The sequence below is a fragment of the Epargyreus clarus genome, unplaced genomic scaffold (genome assembly GCF_041222505.1).
Source record: "Epargyreus clarus isolate Ecla_fem2 unplaced genomic scaffold, WU_Ecla_fem_2.2 ptg000017l, whole genome shotgun sequence".
Lineage (NCBI taxonomy): Eukaryota > Metazoa > Arthropoda > Insecta > Lepidoptera > Hesperiidae > Epargyreus > Epargyreus clarus.
The window spans coordinates 6,770,231-6,789,734 of NW_027332225.1; the positions used below are offsets into that span (position 1 = coordinate 6,770,231).

The 19,504-nt window shown below is 32.7% G+C and overlaps 1 long non-coding RNA gene and 1 other non-coding gene across 2 annotated transcripts in view; both read left to right on the forward strand.

The window, feature by feature from the left end:
- The window catches only part of LOC140749232 (uncharacterized), a 467,169-nt gene that overhangs the window by 207,506 nt on the left and 240,159 nt on the right, over positions 1–19,504 (forward strand). The gene's annotated exons all lie outside the window — the stretch shown is intronic.
- LOC140749316 (U6atac minor spliceosomal RNA) lies at positions 523–613 on the forward strand. The gene has a single exon (XR_012103044.1). It is a non-coding gene; the product is annotated as a U6atac minor spliceosomal RNA (small nuclear RNA).

Here is a 19,504-nt window from a genome sequence, read left to right on the forward strand (position 1 = left end):
CTGTCTTATAGTAAAAATGTTCAGACCGAAGCTTTTCAACAGTCATCAGGAATTTCCGAGAGTTCCAATAGGACTTTAGTTGCATTTAAAGTTTATTATAGATGTCATTGAGTAGCAATACTAAGTTTAGTTCCATGGTTGCATTTATTACTTATATTTTATGTAAGTCTATCTCTATATGATAAATCCTTAAACGTATAAAATAACTACAATTTTGTAACATTAAAGTGTCAGTGTTAGAACTGACGCGTGTCTCCAGGGAATTTATGTTATGCAAGTGTATTCATACATTTCCTTGTCTTCCGAGGCGCGACATAATTTATAATTATGAATGGGACGAGCTCCTGAATATTGTCGTGTCTTAGGGTGCATAGAAATGAATATTCTGTTACGTAATTATCATAAGTTATGGTAATTTAAACTGCTGGAAATTCGACCAAATTTTCTGATTGACACTTTAGTATCGAAAATTTTATGCAGTCTTTAGTATTATTATTATTATTAGGATAGGCATAATAAACAGTGTCTATTGAAAGGAGAGACGGTTAGCACTCCCCTTGACAAGGATGGAACACATAAATGGTTAAGGGCACAATCTTGACCACATTTTTTTTCTGTCCCTCTAGTTCCGGGACAAGAATAGGGCTACGGTATCCCCTGCCTGTCGTAAGAGGCGACTAAAAGCAGGCTTCTGTGGTCGCGGGTGGTAAGAGTGGGATCTTGAATAGTCCGGCCAACGGCCCCGGGAAGGACGTTGGTATGTGTGGTCTCATACCGTTGTACGCACCAGACGGTGTGGCGAGCGTCAAGCTCACCTGGGTGGAGCCCGACGGGGCATCGGGTACCTTTTGAAGGTTTCCCCTCGTGAACAAAAAGAAAGGCAATATAAACAAAAATAATTATTAAATTAAAATGTTTTGCAGAGGTAGTAGATAGGCGTAGAGATTTGTAACCATCTTAAATTAACGCGTTTCTACCCCTAAGGATTAAGTTTAGAAGTCTCACGTAAATAGGCATATTATTTGTCATACCCTCTATTGTCATTTTAAAAGCGATTTGATAAAATCTCATATGCATTAATACCTCTATGAAATATATAGTTTATGCACCACCCGTGATACCAATGTATTAATCCTACATGCATTTAGTCTTATCCATATAAGTGTCTGGCAATAGCACACGATAAGAACATATGCATCGACATCGAGAGGTTCTAGTATAAAGAGCTTACACTTGCTTCCCATTACAGAAACAGTCACTGAATGCATTCCAATTAAGCTCTCGAAAGTGACTACGTACGTGCTTCCAATTCGAAGATCGAATGCTTGCAATACAAGATGGATTGCTCTTTTGTGTGCCAAAACGTTTTGTGACTTTCGGTCATTTGGATCTAACGGTATTTGGGCTCTTAGAAATGTACCAGTCTTAAATTTTGAAGAGATCGTTTAACAATGGTAAAATATAATTCCTGTTTTAGTTTTATAGTTTAATCTAATAATAAGGCATACGGGCTACCCGATGGAAAGTAGTCACCCTCACCTATGCATATTTACAGCACTAGAGAAATCTCCAATGCGTTGGAGACGATGGAGGAGCATAATTGTAGCAGTTTGGAAAGCCCTATTTATAGGTGTATGTATAGCTGTCCCTGAAGGTCTGGGACTAGAATAGGGCTACGGTAACCCCTGTCTGTCATAAGAGGCGACTAAAAGGGGGCTCCCGTGGTTGCGGACGGCATGATTGGGAGCTCGAACCGTACAGTAAGCGACCCCGGGAAGGACGGCGGTATGTGTGGTCGCATACCGTCGTGAACACCAGATGGTGTGGGAGGAGCGAAAACTGCTCCCCCAGGGCAGAGCCCGATCAGGGCATCGTGCTTGGATGACTCCATTTGTGTTCCCTCGGAGATCCCGGAGTTCTCCAACAAGCGTTGAGGACGGCCACCGGGGGGTTTTAGTGCGGTAAAAATCCCGCATAACCTGGCTTCGCTACCACGTCGTCAGGTATCTTTTAAAGGTTTCCCTCTTGTAAATAAAAAAAAGAAGGTGTATGTATAGCCCCCATATAAGCGGTACAATTGTTCAGTTCTGTATCTATGTCTTTTGTTTTGTGTTTACTGTGTTTATATAAATTCATCCAATAAATAAATAATTAATAGGAGTAAACGTCAGAACAAGGGCAAAATCTAACCCCTCTGATGTACGGGTTAGTAACCTATATGTACGTAGTTATTACATATGCGATCCTGCTCTTAACCCTATGCCCTTCCCTAGGTATCCTTCGTTCCCTAGACAGTATCCCACTAACCACACGCGAGGTTGCGGTCAAATTGAAGCCTATAAATGTACGTTACATTATAATAATTTCTTTTCTCAATTTATTCATGGTATTAATATGAAAATATGGTGAAATGATATTAATAGTGAAAAAAAAAAATAATAAAATTAAATTAAAATATTTAATGAACTCCCTTGGTTTCTCAGATAAATTATGTTATCTCAACATACAAAATAAGACGTATAAATAGTTTTAGTACACAATCAATTTCGTCATCAGGTTAATTATCTTAAGTTAAAAAAGTAGAGATACTTTATGGTAAAATTAGAAGATAAAAGGCCACAATAAAATAAAAAGTTGTTATTTCCAGCCGCCCCTTCAATTCATGTAAGAACAATGTTAACAGTATTACGAACATAAGATAGAATTAAACCACTCGATTCAAATTCAACGTGAGTAATAGAAAACAAACCAATGCCCAATCTCACGCCATAACTTTGGCCTTAAGCCAGCACAAACAACTGGAGCTGAGCCTTCGACCAACAGCTCCGCGGGGAAATATCGGGACACCTTTATAACTTGCACACAGGAATCACATACACGAAATAAAAGTAAGCTGAGTCTGAGGTATAAGGAGTTTTCCTTAGTCAATTTTTTTTATATTGCCCACGGATCTATAATACTACCATTATGACAAGAAATAGATGTTCGCATTACCTTATTATGATATATACCTATAATAAATCGTTAAACTCAAGTATAATTTGACCAATCACTAAGGGCATATCTGTCAATTTTATAGAGAAGCTTTTCATGCAATTACAAACATTACATATTACAAACACTTACGAGTAACTTATTAACTGGATTCTAGTTAAATAGAAAAAAATAACATCTATCGTATTAAATAGGATTTTTCATTTGATTCCTTTACTTATATATAATGCGTATGTATTTAAATTTAAACTGTATGAACTAACCAGTTAGGTTAGTACATTTTTGTTTGACATCAAGGTTATTCGTTACGCAAGGATTACAGTAAACCACCTTGAAGTCGGAATCTGATTACCTTTTTTCCATAAAGCGAATAAATTAAAAGTAGATTTCAGCAAAACATCAACAAGTTATTTTCAGAAGGCAATTAGTGAACTTCTTTAACTTTTAATAAGTTCAAAAGCTATTTAGATTAAAAGTTGCTTACGTCAAATCATAACAGCTACTTTCATTTCTGGGGGATATTTTGTCTTTTATCTTTACACACGATTATAAAAATTACTGATGTGTTTGTTTGTCACGAGATATTGAAAAGATATATATCATTTAAAAATAATAAAACGTTGTATATTTGCTGCCATTTAAGTCTCCGTTTGTATATTCCATTACTATTGATTGTGAGTAGTTATATTGTAAATATCGGAAAACCAAATTAAAGAATTACATCCGGCGGCATTAACTACAAGAAGAATATAACTATTTTCCTCTATGTGCAGTTGCAATATCTACCAACATGCCCGGTCCCGTGTTATGGAAACCCCAATATCTAAGGGATAATAACATCTAATCACTTATAAGGTCCTAGAATTGAACCTTATTAGACAAAATCAAAATAAGTAGCTTAAATTGATAACACTCATGATTTATCTGTCAACTGTACAAACTTAGTCTTTGAGGATCGCATTTTTGACCCACCTCATCCCGGGCAACTTTAATATTGTTTATATCCTCAGGTTGACTAGTGCATTGTAGAACTGTGAATAGATACAGTCACTGCTACTTAAACCTTCCCGTCTTATTTAATTTCGCTTATGATTTTATATATCACGACGGAACACATCAGGGTAAAAAAAAATCTCATATGCCTGCTCGATACACTTGTTAACAGAGGTAGTTGATAACAATTGTCCATGGGTGACAGCAACCATTCACCATGCAGCCTGCATGCTTTATATTTCATTTTTATAAATAAGACAAACCAGGGAAATAAGGTAAACGTTCCAATTGTCCCAATTTTTGGCCGACTAAATATAAGTAACTTTTACTTATAAGCACTGGCAAAGTCGCGGGCAGTAACTCAGTTAAGTAATTCTACTTACAAAGTTTTGGTATAACGCCGATATCAATTACCGAGACGTGAATTGAATGAGAATCTTATTAAATATTTCTTATCATGTTTACGAAATTTATTTAAAGTTACTTTAGCGTAAAATCGCTTCAAATGGCACAACTGAGTTATTATTACAATCTTAACATCTAACTCTTTTAATTTCCATGTTTATTCAGTTCAGTGGACGATAAAATTGTGAATAGATTTAAAAGGAGTAATTGGATAAATGGTTTTTTTTATAATGGCTTTTATTTTGCGGTACATTGAACGAGAATTAAAATAGTTAAACTAGTGAACCGCGAATTCAAATGTAATTAAAAAAATATTGATTCTCACTCTCGCTACCTCACAGTTCAAAATATATAGTCTGATTCATAATTAGGTGTCCAAAATGTAAACAAACAAATGTCACTGTCAAAATTAACAACAAACAAAAACTTTAACTAACTCAGCAAAAATTGAAAACTTTACAATTATTCACAATTTAACAAACGCGCTATGAAAACGATAATACATTCGAGTTCAATTACAATCACGAAAATGAATAACATCAGCTACGAAACTTAAAAATGACGGCACAAGAAATGTTCTGGGTTCCGTTTGTGTTACCATTATCACATTTTAATTTTCTACCATAAACCTTGTTTTTTATTATTATTACTGTATGGAACGAAATTGAGGTAATATAAATATTAGAAAATGTGAATTGGACTTAATTTTTATTAGATTATTATTTTATTATTGTTTTATTAATTTAATATTGTCAAAAATAAGAAACTACCATTTGAAACGTATTTTCTTGATAGGTTAACACCTTTGTTTACATTTTGGACACCTAATTATGAATCAGACTATAGTAGATGTCACTATAACGTGATAACATTAGTTTGTTAATACGTAGTTTAATATTAATAATTCATACCAAACTTGATTTCACAGTGATGTTATATCACATGTAAAACAACGTATAAGTGTAATTCAGTACATACAATCCTGCCACAATGTACGGCAAAAATAAGTAATACGTTGGTACCTGGTTGCAGTCGAACATTTTTTTTATAATATAGGAGTAGCAGACGAGCATGCAGTCCACCTGATGGTAAGTAGCTACTGCCGCTCATGGGCATTTGTAATCAACCCCAGATAGGATTAGATATTCCTACCTGAGGTCGGCCACAGATGCGCCGCTACCTCTGAGGACTAAGCTGGAACGCCTCGGAAAAGTCTGTCTCCGTTACCACACCCTTCAAAACTTCAAAACACTGCTGTTATAAGGCAGATATAGGTGTGTTTTCGTTTAACGTGTTGAACTACGAAGGGTTCTACCACCTTCAAAACGAGTATCACCTAATCTACTTAGTTAAGTGATGTAATTAAAAATAACCCACCCAACCCATCCATAATACCGCGTTTCCTTCAATATATATTGCGTGCACAATTTATCACGTGTGTAAAGGGTCGCGGGCATGACTTGCTGACAACCGGCCGATGAAATTAGCCTCAACTAGGCTTAGTGGCGACATCGTTTGTCTTACTTAGTGACTTTTCTTGCTGAATGGTTAAAGCGGGGGGTGGCTAAGTCCAGCAAAATATCAACAAAGCTAAGTAATAGACTTTGACAGTGAATTTTACGGAGATTATGATAATAATTCACGTTTTTGTTTCATGCTAATTTAGATCAAACTTTTTAGTAAGAGTTAAATCTTAAGAGTGTATAACAATTAAGCTCGGAAAATTATACATTACAGTACAATACAATTATACTTTCAGAAATAAATAGATAATAATTTGTACACTTGTCAAATGTTTTGATTAAACAGTTCTTTAATTTAAAAATAGTTTGTCTTTAATATCAAAGCTCATTTGCCAATATACCAATGCCGAAATAAAGCGTTAATAATTTCCACAGATAAGATTACTTATTTGATACGTAGGTTTGTAGGTATGTTTGTCCCTTGTCCCTGTAGTTCCGGGACTAGAATAGGGCTACGGTAACTCCTGCCTGTCGTAAGAGGCGACTAAAAGGGGGCTTCCGGGGTTTCGGGCGGCAAGAGTGGGAGCTCAAACCGTCCAGCAAGCGACCCCGGGAAGGACAGCGGTTTGTGTGATCGCATATTGCTGTAATCACCAAAGAATGTGAGAGGAGCGTAAATTTTTTCCCCACAGGGCAGAGCTCTATAGAAGAGCAACGTGTTAGGAGGACTCCGGTTGTGTTCCGTTAGAGATCCCGGAGTTCTCCACCAAACGAGGACGACCACCGGGGGATTTTTAGTGCGGTAAATATAACATAACCCGGCGTCACTCCCATGGCGTCGGGTACATTTTGAAGGGTTTCCCTCGACAAAAAAAGGTTTGTAGGTATGTTACGTAAATATGAAGCCTAAGCTAATAACACGATAAAATAAGTAATTGCTTATAGTTCAAATATACGAGATGACAGCGTTCAACTATTCAAATATTACTATAGACAATATATGTGCTAATGAACTTCATTAATACGCCGTAATGTGCTGTGTTATTTAATTAATATAATATTAGGAGTAGTAAATATAATATAGGAGTATGTAAACAAGGTATGATTAAGTATTGTTTCACCTTATGTAGAAAGCATGTATTGAGGATAAAGCCTTCTATGATACCCTTAATCCCTTTAGCTTTTGTATTTGTTTATTTATACCTTAGTAATGAAAATTGTAAGCTTTTAAGTGGTAAGATTCTATGCGCCAGGTTCGACTGTTTCAAGATATCAATAGATAGAAATCTATTCATATTTTTGTGTCTTAAACGATAGTGTTTAGATTGTCGTACTTACTCGTAGTTCTTTATAATGATATCTGCATTATAGTTACAGTATGTTTAATAGTTCTCTTTGTATAATTACCTTCTTTTAATAAATTCAAATCGGTATTTTGCAGTATAAAATTACAATTACCTACAGATAGAATTTTAGTTAAATTTATTCTCAATTTAATAGTCGAAATTGTTTTAAATATTCATCTACGCAAATTTTACGTTCATGAGAATTTCGTTTAGAATAACAAATGACTGTAACAATATGATTAGATATCTAGTGAATTTTATTTGTAAATGGGAATTGTATTTCCATACGTTTGAATTTTATAGTTTTATTTTATTATATGTCCGAGGGCAAAATTACTAGTACTAAATAACGCGGCATATCTCCCTTCTGGGCTACTATAACGATTAGAATTTTGGTGCACACTAAACTGCTCCGATATAACTATTTTACTGTAATAAAAATAGCCAGTGGGCATGAACTATTACAGATAATATAATAATATGTCCATTGCATGACACTAATTTTAGCTACGAGTACATTAGACAAGTTGCGCCCCTGTTGTGAACTCATTTACTTTAATAAGAGCATAATAACACTAACTGGTAATATTAAGTAAAAATAAAATTATAGTTCTGGTTCTACCGTACACACAATCCAACTACCTTTACAATAGTGCGAATTTGCAAAAGTGGGAAGCCTCCCGTCACGAATTCTTGTCACTCGACGTCACTGCAGGATTTTATGTGATCCCAGTTCCAAAAAACTTATCCTAATACGGAAAAGGTTGGGAAAAGAAAGTTCAAAGTCGGTTTAGGCTGACATTAATACATCACGTTCGTGGACGTTAATTTATCAAGCGGACAGAGGACTGAGCGCCACTAGGCGGCCACTGTCTTCGTTTATAATTACTCTACTTCTTAGTATGTGTCTTGTTCTTTATTTTGGGTGTGTCTATACACAACATAACATATACTAACTAAATAGGATATGATATTATTCGTATCTAGTACTTAAATATATCAATAAGCCTAGGCTGATAGGAAGACTAAAATTTCGACGTAACAAGTTTATATTATGAAATTTTCGAAAACAAAATACACAGTGCAATTATTATTTAAGGTATGAACCTTTTTTATTTATGTTTCTCCGTAAGATTGTGTTTTTGACGTAAAAAGTTCTTAACGTAAAAGGAAAAGATAAATAAATTACCAACTATTTAGACAAAGTTGCAATGATTTATCTTTGCCAATTATTTATATTTTTTAAATTTAATCAATCACATCGCCACCGTTACCGCGTCAATGTGTTAATTTAAAAAAAATAGTGTGTGAAATATGGAATGATTTGTATTTGGATTTGATGTTTGTATTTGGAGATTACATTTTAAAAATGTTTCATTTCATTTAAGAATGAATGAATGATTTCTGTTTACAAAATTTCACTCGGCTTCTACTTTATTTACTTCTATTAGGTACCTCATCGTAATGGTTTTAACATATTTTGTATTTTAATAAGTATTTCAATTTACGAGGCAACGTCGTTTTCTTTGTGGAGACAGACACGCTCGACAGTGCATTAAGGTTGGATGAAATATTTTTAAATTGTTAATTAACTCGGTAACATAATTAATTAGAGTGGTACGATGTGTGGAAAATTTATTTGATATTTATATAATATTTCTAGGCAAAATTATACCATTGGTTTAAAATAAACCTTAACGATAATGTTGACTAGTCTATCATTATGTCACGTTAATCAGAAAGTCACAATATTTAAGTTTGAGAAGACACCTGAAACGTATCATTAATGTGTTCCTGTTCCTCCGAAGACCAAATTGAAATGCATTACAAAACAGACATATAGTAGTCGCCGACAACCCATTAATGTCCCACTGCATGTACAGCGCTCTGCAGAAATGGAATAGGAATAAAAATAGCTCGTGATATCTGCATTCTAAATGTATTTTTTATGAATTTGATGTAGCCATCAAGAATTCTTGATGGCTACATCAAATTCATAGGAAATAGCATTGATAGGAAATAGCAACTGCTACATAGAAAAAGGAGTAATCAACCGCAATTATAAGTCTTAGCTGAAGTTGGTCAAGCATCTCGTTGCTACCCTTGCGTTTGGAAATTTCCAAATTTAGATCCTTAATTTCAAAATATCGGTTATTACAATAAGGGGCGTCAGTTGAACATCTCGTGGGTCTCTTTTCAACCAAGTTCTAAAACTCTGTTATAAACTAAAAATATTCATGGCGTTGATGCCATTAGAGTCAACTCACAAAAAATCTACCGTGTTAAATAATATTGCAAGACATTATCTGGAATATTTTTAGCAACGACTAAATTCGGTGTCTGTAAGGTCAGTATGTTAGTATTAATACATCAACATTGAACTGACATCAATTTATCAATGAGACAGGAGACGGAGCGCATCTGTTAGGACACTGTCTCCTCTTGTAATTACTAGGGGTCTCCTCAGTCATTTGTCAAATGGAACTTCTTTTGTTCAAAATAAATTAATTTGTAAATGTCGAATATATTGATTAGGACGACCTACTTACATACATTTTAAATTACTTACAACTACTATTCAAGAATATACATAAGAGAAAGAAATCAATCACTTATTGACTCATGATTTGTATATTTGAAATATTGCACAAAAATAGTAACTAATTAATGATCACTTTTCAGTGTAGGATAGTAAAGTTATTTTAGCTTCAGTTTTATTATTTAAAAAACGTTTTAATTTATTTTCTATTTCTAATTTTAAATTTGAATATCGCAACTACTACGAAGCGACGGCATTGAAATAACAGGAAATGTTTTTTTCTAATCTCTCACGACGAAAGATGGCCTTATTTTATAAATGAAACAAAAATAACGGCATGCAAAAAAATCATTCCGCAAAAAATAAAACCAAGAAAATGTTATGAAGAAGAATTACTGTTTATCTCGTCTCATTACTGCGGTCACGAAGTGTAAAGTTATATTTTTAACCAGAATTAAGTTCATTTTGTATTCTTTAATGAAACATTACGGATAAGTAGAACAAAGAACACGAAACAGGAGTAGAACTACATAATTTCATTACTTAAAGAAACCAAGACCAGATAAAAGAAAGAAAAGATTCTTTGTTTATTTAACAAGCGATTACAGAAAACAGGCCAATCTGGCTAAAGTTTTAATTGACTTCACAAAGAGTTCTAGCAGTTTACGAGTGTGTTTGAAATTTATCGAATATACACTGACTGACCCACAAAACTAATTCTTGCGTTGTGTCTGAAAATTCCGACTCCTGTGAATGTCATTGTTTTTAGTAGATTTCATAATTGTGAAGAACTTACATCTTAGTAGTGTAAAATATTTTTTTACACATGATTGGTAAACTTTTGTAATTTGACCCAATTGATGGGATCGTGACTGATCGTTGTCATTACGAAATTATGGTAGAGGGCAAAACTTTTAATAGGAATCGCCGTCCCGCACCGTGCACCTTTGGTAATTTGAACAAAGTATCTACTTAAAACACTGCTTAAAAGCTAAATTATTTGAATTATCTTGTTTATCATTTACAGCCGTTATGGTTTAATGATTGTGTATCATACGTATCTGTTTATTTACCGGTAATTATCAGTACAATTAATTTGTATATATTTCGATGATTAACCATCGGTTAATTATTCAAAAACACACTGTAGTCGATGTTACTTGATTTAACTAATCCTTAGCAATATCTCATAACATGACGAAGAGCAAGTTATCGAACAGAAGCATCTATACTATAAAAACTACACAGACTTCACGTAAAATAGTTTTTACATTAGTCATTTACAGTTAACAAGAAAAGTATAAAGAAGAAAGTTTGTGGTTTAAAAATGCATAAAAGTTTATGCAAGTTTTAAAACCGAACTTACGACTATGAAGGAAGACTCATAGGAGTAAAGTATGAGGGGTGAGTTCAGGGTAAGGATGAGATTTAATAATGGAAGTAGATAAACTTCCCTCTCGGCAAACTTTTAATTTGATTAGTTTGTTTCATCTTAACTAGGCGGCGCTGAAGTTTTTTCGTTAGTACTTACGTATTAACTACAATAACGGAATTGAACATTAAGTAGTTATTTGCAAGTGGATTACTTCATTTATGTCCTACAAATATCGTTTATTATTATTATTATAATCACATAATTAACGAATGAATCCAATGTGTTCAACGATAATGAACTCAAAGTAAAACAGCAGTTCTTAAATAGAAAGTTTGTGACCTGAAGGCAATTTTTTTAACATCTGATAGATTAGTGTATCATAGTACCGTGAATGGTTATTGAGAATGAAATCTTTTCGATTAGCCTATGTAACTTCACTTGTAATATTGTATATCAAAGGATACAAAAATAGATATTAAAAGAATAAAAAATCCACATACTTAATAATAATTCCCTGAAAAGGGAAGTGATGTAGTCTATGCCACTCCCATAATTAACAAGAATCTATAAACACCTATTACGTTAAAATCCGTCTACCCGATTACGTTCTATCTATTGCTAAAGTATGAGACAACATATTTAATTATGTAAAATATGCACGCTTGAAATATATTACCCTCAACAGTCAGGTAATAAAAAGTTAATACAGCGCGCATCAATTTACATAAAATTGGTAATCGTTGTCTGTCCACTTGACATTTATTAACCGTAGTCCTTAAATTATATGATTTCAATTTAATATTAACTCGCCCACGTTCGAATCCCGTCAGTTACATTCATTTAAATATTAAAGCAACACCGACATTGTGGTTCGCTCATTTTTAATTAATTAATTAATGTAGTGACCATTCCCTGCCCAGGTAAAGTTAATCAATTACCCGGTTCCCGGTGTTGATATTTAATTTTGTTGAAACATGTTATTAAATGAAAGGTTTGTTTGTAGGTCGACCGATATGATTAAATCCGGGGCTCGTTAATTTCGGGAAGGTCGTTTATTAACATGTAAAAGATTTTGTCTATAAGGTTATAGTTTACTCTTTTAAATTACGATCAAATTAAGGTCTGCTTTCCAACTGTTTATTTTAATTATTTATTTATTTATACATTATGTGTCATATTTAAAAACAATCTAGGCATAATGTTAATTAATTTATGTGTTTATAATATTAAGTTTAGTAAAATGTGTTCGATAAACATTTATTTGCAGTTGCCCATTTAATTTTCGTTACTTTTTGGAATTTACTTTTTTACCGTCGTAAAGAGAATGGATATGTTTTACTTTTTAATATTTACTTCAAAATATTTACCGTTCCTGCAGAAAACGTTAACAACATCCCTGCAAAAACTATAGAAAACCGCTAATTGTAAGCAAACTTTTCGACATATAATTAATTAATACTTATAGTTTGATTTCCCACAAAAAAATAAACTTTTTGCAACCGTAAACAACGAAGAAGAAATGCCTTTTATTTCATATTGTGCATTCAAAATTAAATTAAATGATCATATCAATAAATCCACGAGAGCACAAATAATACCGTGCTGACTTCAGCTTAGACGCGTCATAAAACGGCAGTTAAATTTACGAGTCGCAAATGGAATGTCAAATATAGCCGTAAATATTACGTCATAATTTATTTTACCGTAAAAAGCCGTTGTAACGCAGTGAGTTATTTCTGGTGTAAAAATAGCTGCCAATCCCTATAAAATGTTTTTTTTTTATTTCGCTACGGATAGTTAGTTACCCAAGCTGTTAGGTCGAACAGACAAATTATAAAACCATAAACAAAATTAATATAATTGTGTTGTTTGTATTTATACAATTTAAGGAGCAAATCATCAGCAGTCCACCTGATGGTAAGCCGTCACATCCACTCATGTAAGGGCAAAGTGGTTCTATCTGTCACGCATTCCTGAAGATTAATATTGCCGCGACATAGTTATAAATCAGCTGGTATCTATAATCCCTTCCACCGAATTGCAAGATATGCTTCAGCTAAAAATAGATGTGATGGTAGCTCCCAGGTCTCACTACACTTGTTCAAACTTCTTTAGATAATAGTGATTGCAGGTTTACCGACACAAGCCAAGATTAATTTGTACTGAATATAGATATAATAGATGCTGTGTAAGATTGGTAGACCACACGAGGATGCGTAATTGAAACAGCATTAGCATCTTGTATCGCTTATGCAGTAATTAGTGAAGCTAATGATTTATTTGACGACTAAATTAATGATTGCTTTTGTAATTTTGAATTTAATTAAGCATACGGAGTAATAAATTTCAACGTAGTAAAATTGGTCAAAGTACACTTAATGATAGGAGGTGGTTTTTAATAACACTTTGATATAAGCGTATTTGTGATCAAACTCAGATGTAAAAAAAATAATAATTGTGTAAGTTCAAATCAGTAGTCGAAAAATAGCGGTTTTATCTATGGCGACCCCCATTTATTTTCAAGATATTTTTGTTGTTATAGCTACCATTATATGTATTGTTTAAAAATTTCAAGTGTTTATCTATTACGATTCAAAAGAAAAAGCCCTGTGACAGACAGACGGACAGGCAGTGGAGGCTTATTAATACGGTTCCGTTTTTAGCCTTTGGGCACGGAAACCGTAAAAATGTATGTTTTTGTTATTCGCATATTAATTTATAATAACTATACCTTCATTAGTAAACAACTAACATCTGATTATTTAAATTTTCACTCTACAACTACTCAGTTTCGTTGATGTGGGTGAGATTAAATAATATTGTGGATAAACTTCCTTGCGGTACCAACTTTTAATTTGATTAGTTTATTCCAACTCAACTTGTATATGATACTACTTAAAATATTTCGACATGCATGCTTTGCTAATTTTATTTGCTATTTTATTATTATAACATTTTCCATTTATCGCTTACAAAATACTGGACGGCATAGATTTAGATAGGAAGGAGGATGTGCTTTTGCCAAATACAGTTTCCTCTCATTAGCAAGACCGTAGTAGATGGATATCTTTCGTTGAAGACGGCAGCTCAGTTCGCCTATATTGCATAGACATAGAGATTTTATAATAAGAGTATCTTACATACCTTTTATAGTGTAACTATAGAAGTAGAAGCTCGTTTTCATAAATAATGACGATCACACAATGCATATAATAAAGTTTTTTCGGAAATATAATTGTAAATAATTTTATTAATCACAGTAATATTAACAACGTGTGTCTGTATATGCATACGCATACGCATAATATTGCATTGATTATTTATTGATTAATAAGATTAAATTATTAAAAATTGATTAAAAAGTAATATAAAACCTTAGACAAATATTTGTAGTTTTCGTAATTATTTCTAATAATTTTAAGATGTCGAAAATTTAGTTCTCATTCAACATTGTATTGGAAATAAAAGTTCGATGTATGTTCGATAAAGTTCTAAATTAGCTCTTTAGTTACATTCCAGGCACGATGAAGTTTTAATGAGCTGTGAAATGAGTGTCGTGTGTAATAAAATACACAGAAATAGACAAAATGAAATAGAAGACACAGAAATAAATAGAATCTTGGAAACACCAAACGAAATATACGAGTAAGACTACATAAGGTGGGAACATAAAGATTTTCCGGGACTATAAATTTTAAATTTCGTAACCTTCGAGCGTATGACGGCCAAAATGTGATATAACGGTAACTTTAAGTGATATATTGGCGAAGTATTCATAGCTTGTATTAGTAGGAACTTCGAAAATAAGGTTCATAGTATATTTCTGTTATAAATCTTTCTACAAAGACTGAAGTTATTACGATCGTTTAAAGGCAACTAAAAATAAAAATTAAAAAACTAAAATACTTTTTATTATTCACTGCGTTCATTAGCGCGTTTCTATAATATATCTAATATTAACCTTATGTATATTCATAAATTATCGTTAAAACAATAAAAAAAATGTATTGAAAAAGTACCACAAAAAAGAGAACAAAACCTAGTATTACTCGTAAAGCGATAAAAAGTTACAAGTAAGAAGAACAAAAAATACTATTTTATTTGAAGTCGTTTGTACAGTACTATAAAATAATAAAAACATGCTGCTACGTAGTCGCTTTGACCTAGCTACGTCGTAGTAACGTACGTTGGTTCAAGAAAAAGTAACTGAAGTGTATAAAGCTAGGTTTTGTCACAAAGTTACGTCCTTCAACTTCGTTAAAAGAAGCTTTTTTATTTTTATAATGTAGGAGTAACAAATGAGCATGCAATCTACCTGATGGTAAGTGGCTACTGCCGCTCATGGCACATCTGTACCCTTACCATGAGTTTTTACGTTTTGACAAATATGACTGTTTTGGCATTTGTTTACGTATTTGCCCATACAAAATCAGCGCCCCTAGCGGATTGTATCAGAACTATAGTGTTAGTAACATAACATTAAATGTCTAAATTGACAAAATGGCGCTTTATGTTTTGTCTCTCTTTTTTGCGAACATGTGAGACAGACAAAAAGACTGGAGCACTTACTTATTGTTACGTTTACTCAGTCTTCTGAAGCAAACGGAACAGAATAATGAATTGAGTATACGTAACGTAAAATTGTGGGATGTTTTGGAAACTCATGGTAAGGGTACTGTAATCAACCCCTATTAGGATAAGATATTCCTACCTGACTTCGGCCACAGATGCACCGCTACCTACTAAGCTGGAACGCCTCGAAAAGTATGTCTGTATTACCATATCCATCATACCAGAACACAGCAGCGCTTAACACTGCTGTTATGAGGCAAAAATTGGTGTAGTGATGGTGTTGCCGGAGTCGAAATCCATGGGTTATACCACCTTCAAAAGTGCAGGTGCAGTAAATTAATGTTTAATTGTAAATAGTACTAAGTTACAGTTTAAACTTTAACGGTCTTATTCATAAAAAGTTATAGCACACTTATAACGTTGCTATAGTACGATTGTCAAAAAGTGTTATTCATAAACGCATTTTAGGCACTAAACCGTTCTATAAGCCTTCTATAACTTATAGAGGCCAGAACCCTACTATAACAGTGCTATAAGATAAAGATGGCCGACTCTCAACAGCTGATTAGTCCTAATTTGACAATACGTTTTGAATAAATTTTAAATGTCAATTTCCGTTTTGTATACAAACTCGAAATAAATTATTTTATTATCCGATAAATAATATTATTATATCACTATTTTAAATTACAATGCAAGCTTTACAAAGCTTAGATATTTTTAAAAATCTAGGTAACCGTCCACTTCGAAGAACATTGCGCCAGAGTGATCCGTTTTATTTAAATAACGAAGACTTTCGGAAGCGTAATATCGCTTTAATAAATCGACAGTAAATTTTATAACTGATCTCGTACGTAATAATCGTAAATTGGATCGCAGAGGTCCTGGTACAACTTCTGAAATACAAGGTTTACTCATAGATTAGTAGGTTTACTATACTAATCTATGCTTTACTACCATAAGGTATTGCGAATATTTACAAGACGAAACTTAATTGAATTTGACTTTATATAATCATATCAATATTACATAAAACATTAATATCCAACCAATTTTCACTCCTTTATCTTTTGACAACTTTTGCTTCACATCCCATTTTAACAAATAAAATATTTGTAAATTCGCGGTATTTACAAATACAATAACACTGACATGTTATTTGGTTTTATCGACAACGCATTGACAAGAATGTCAAGACAGAATATTTTTTTAGTACGAAATAATGTAATTTAATGATGTTTATCTATGGATATTTGTCAATTTGTTCGCCGAACTTCACTATAATGGCAACATTTTCATTTATAGTTGACTTAAGCGACATATTAGTTATAGAAGGTTTATGGAACGTTTATGAATAAGCAATTTTATGGAACGTTTTATAAGCTTATCGAACACTTTAACTAATGAGTGCTTAAAACCTTCTATAAGCATTTTTTATGAATAAGACCGTAAATGTTTATTTGGAAATAACTTAAGGTGTTCTACGAAGCTGCTAGGACAAAGCGCTACGTCGTAGCAACGTAGCTTAGTTTAAGATCAAGTTAGTAACTGGTCGCATCTAGTTACTAAACTGCATAGTGCTAGTTTTCCTTGCAGACATACGTTAGCTCACAGCATCTCGTTAGCTCTAATCTTTCAGCTAAAATGTGGTAGACACGTTAACAGAACACGTATTTTCGTATGAAAATTGTAGCATATTTTATTTTTTGCTCTGTATATTATTATGTATACCTTATTCTTTACCCTGCAGTCCAAACAGGATCACAGACTTTTAACAAATAAGGTGTCGTTGGACTCGTCTAAATTGTGGGAGTGACACAGATTATATTTTAAGCAGTTGCATTTCGTTTTTACAGTAATTCTCGAGAAATATTTTTTCAACGTAAGTTGGCGTAAATTTGGATCGCCTTTAACAATATTTACTGCTGATAGAAGGATTTAAGGCGATATTAGCTTCTCCACAAGGTTCGTGCGAATACTTTATATTTAGGCACGAGCCTTAAGTATTCTGGGACAATAAATTGGTGGTTTCTGGCCTTAATCTTCCTTTATTCTTGAATAAAAGAGCTGTCCAAATCCGTATACTTATTTTATAGTTTATTCAAATGTTAAAATTAACGAAGAGTAAAAGGTTTTAGTATGATGCAAATATTTAGCATTAGCATCATTACTAATGGGAAATGCTGTTATTTTAAAATTGCGCTAATAAACATTCGTCCTCTCTCTGAGTAATAGGGATTTGAAGACTTCAAATACCCTTGAGTTATTTTCTTCAGAACTCGCAGTCGTGCAGATAATTTAAATACCGATGTAAGCGCGTATAAGAAAAATCAGAGGTGTATAACCCAGACTGGGAGACTAAATTTCTAATCTCTAGGCATAGATTAGTAAAGATTGCTCACTCCTAATAAGAAAATGTACCCAGTTTTGAGAATTGAAATAGTTGCGTAAAAAAGTTTTGCCACGTCTCCGTGCTAAAATGTCCCTAAAATATTTGAAATAATTATTTATTTATTATGTAAATTACGCAGTATTAGTTATTTATTCGTCGGCGGAGTATCTTTACTAATCCATGTCTCTAGGTTATCGATGTCTTATTTATTTTTATTTATAAACGTAGAATGTAGCTAAATTGTAGCAACAATATACTTCTAATTTGCCTCAGATCGATGTATCCGTTTCTCTGTTTAAATTGGCATTGATGCCTTTTGCCGTTCACTTGTGACTTTTACTTTGGAGCGACTCTAGAACATTTGGAAACTCTTTTGCTACTGTATCTTCTCGACCTAAATTTGGTCTCGACTGGTTTCGACCTTTAACGAATGGAAATTTAATAGAAATTACCTATATACGTACTCTCATCTTATTTTACTGGAAAATGAGTAGAAAAAGTTATTAATAAAAATTTGTTCCAAGATTTCGATCTATTTTCTTCATTAAGTATATTATTTTTGGTTTAACAATAAAACGTTAAGTTGTATATATTTGCAGACAATTGCCGACTCTAATTGCTGTTATATTTAATTTAAATAGTTGGCCTTATACAGCATTTTCAAGATGGCGGTGGGGTACAAGAGTTGCGACTCCACAAACATGGACTTAGTTTCTTACTTATAATGGATTTTATACATACATCATATTTTTAATTATTACGAAATAAACGTAGTATATTTCCAAAAATATAAACACAAGGGGAGTAAAATTTACAGAGCTATTTTAATTTTCATATAAGAAAATGTGTTTGTTTTGCTCACATATTTTAAGAGACGCCATTTTGGTAATACTTGCTTACCGCAGCGACATTGCTAAAGAAAACAAAATGGTAAGGTTGCTTTACCTTAGTTTAAAATTTTGTCGAAGTGCAGAAAAGATTAAACTAGCTGTTTCTTTTTTGCGTAAGCACGTTTAAGGTAATCTTTTATTTCCTATACTTTTAAACTACACTGAGTTTATTTTATACTTGAAAATATTGGAGAAATAATATAAAATATATATTGCAAGTATTAAATGTGGCATTTAAAAAAAAAAAGGAAAAAATGTCGCTTCGTTTTAATCCGGAAAGTTCCAATTTAATTATGCTATATTTAATGCTGTTCGTATGAATATATCGATAGATATGAATCTTAATCTAAGCTATGTTAAATTTAATATTTTATTTTGGAACAGATATTATGTTAAATACTGTAGATGAAAAAAATATGTAATTTTAATATTCTTTGTAATGGATTGCCTATAAATTATACTTATATTATTCGTGAAATATCTAGATCATCATTACTTCATCAGCCTGTTTTGTTAGACAAAGTTATTGAATCAA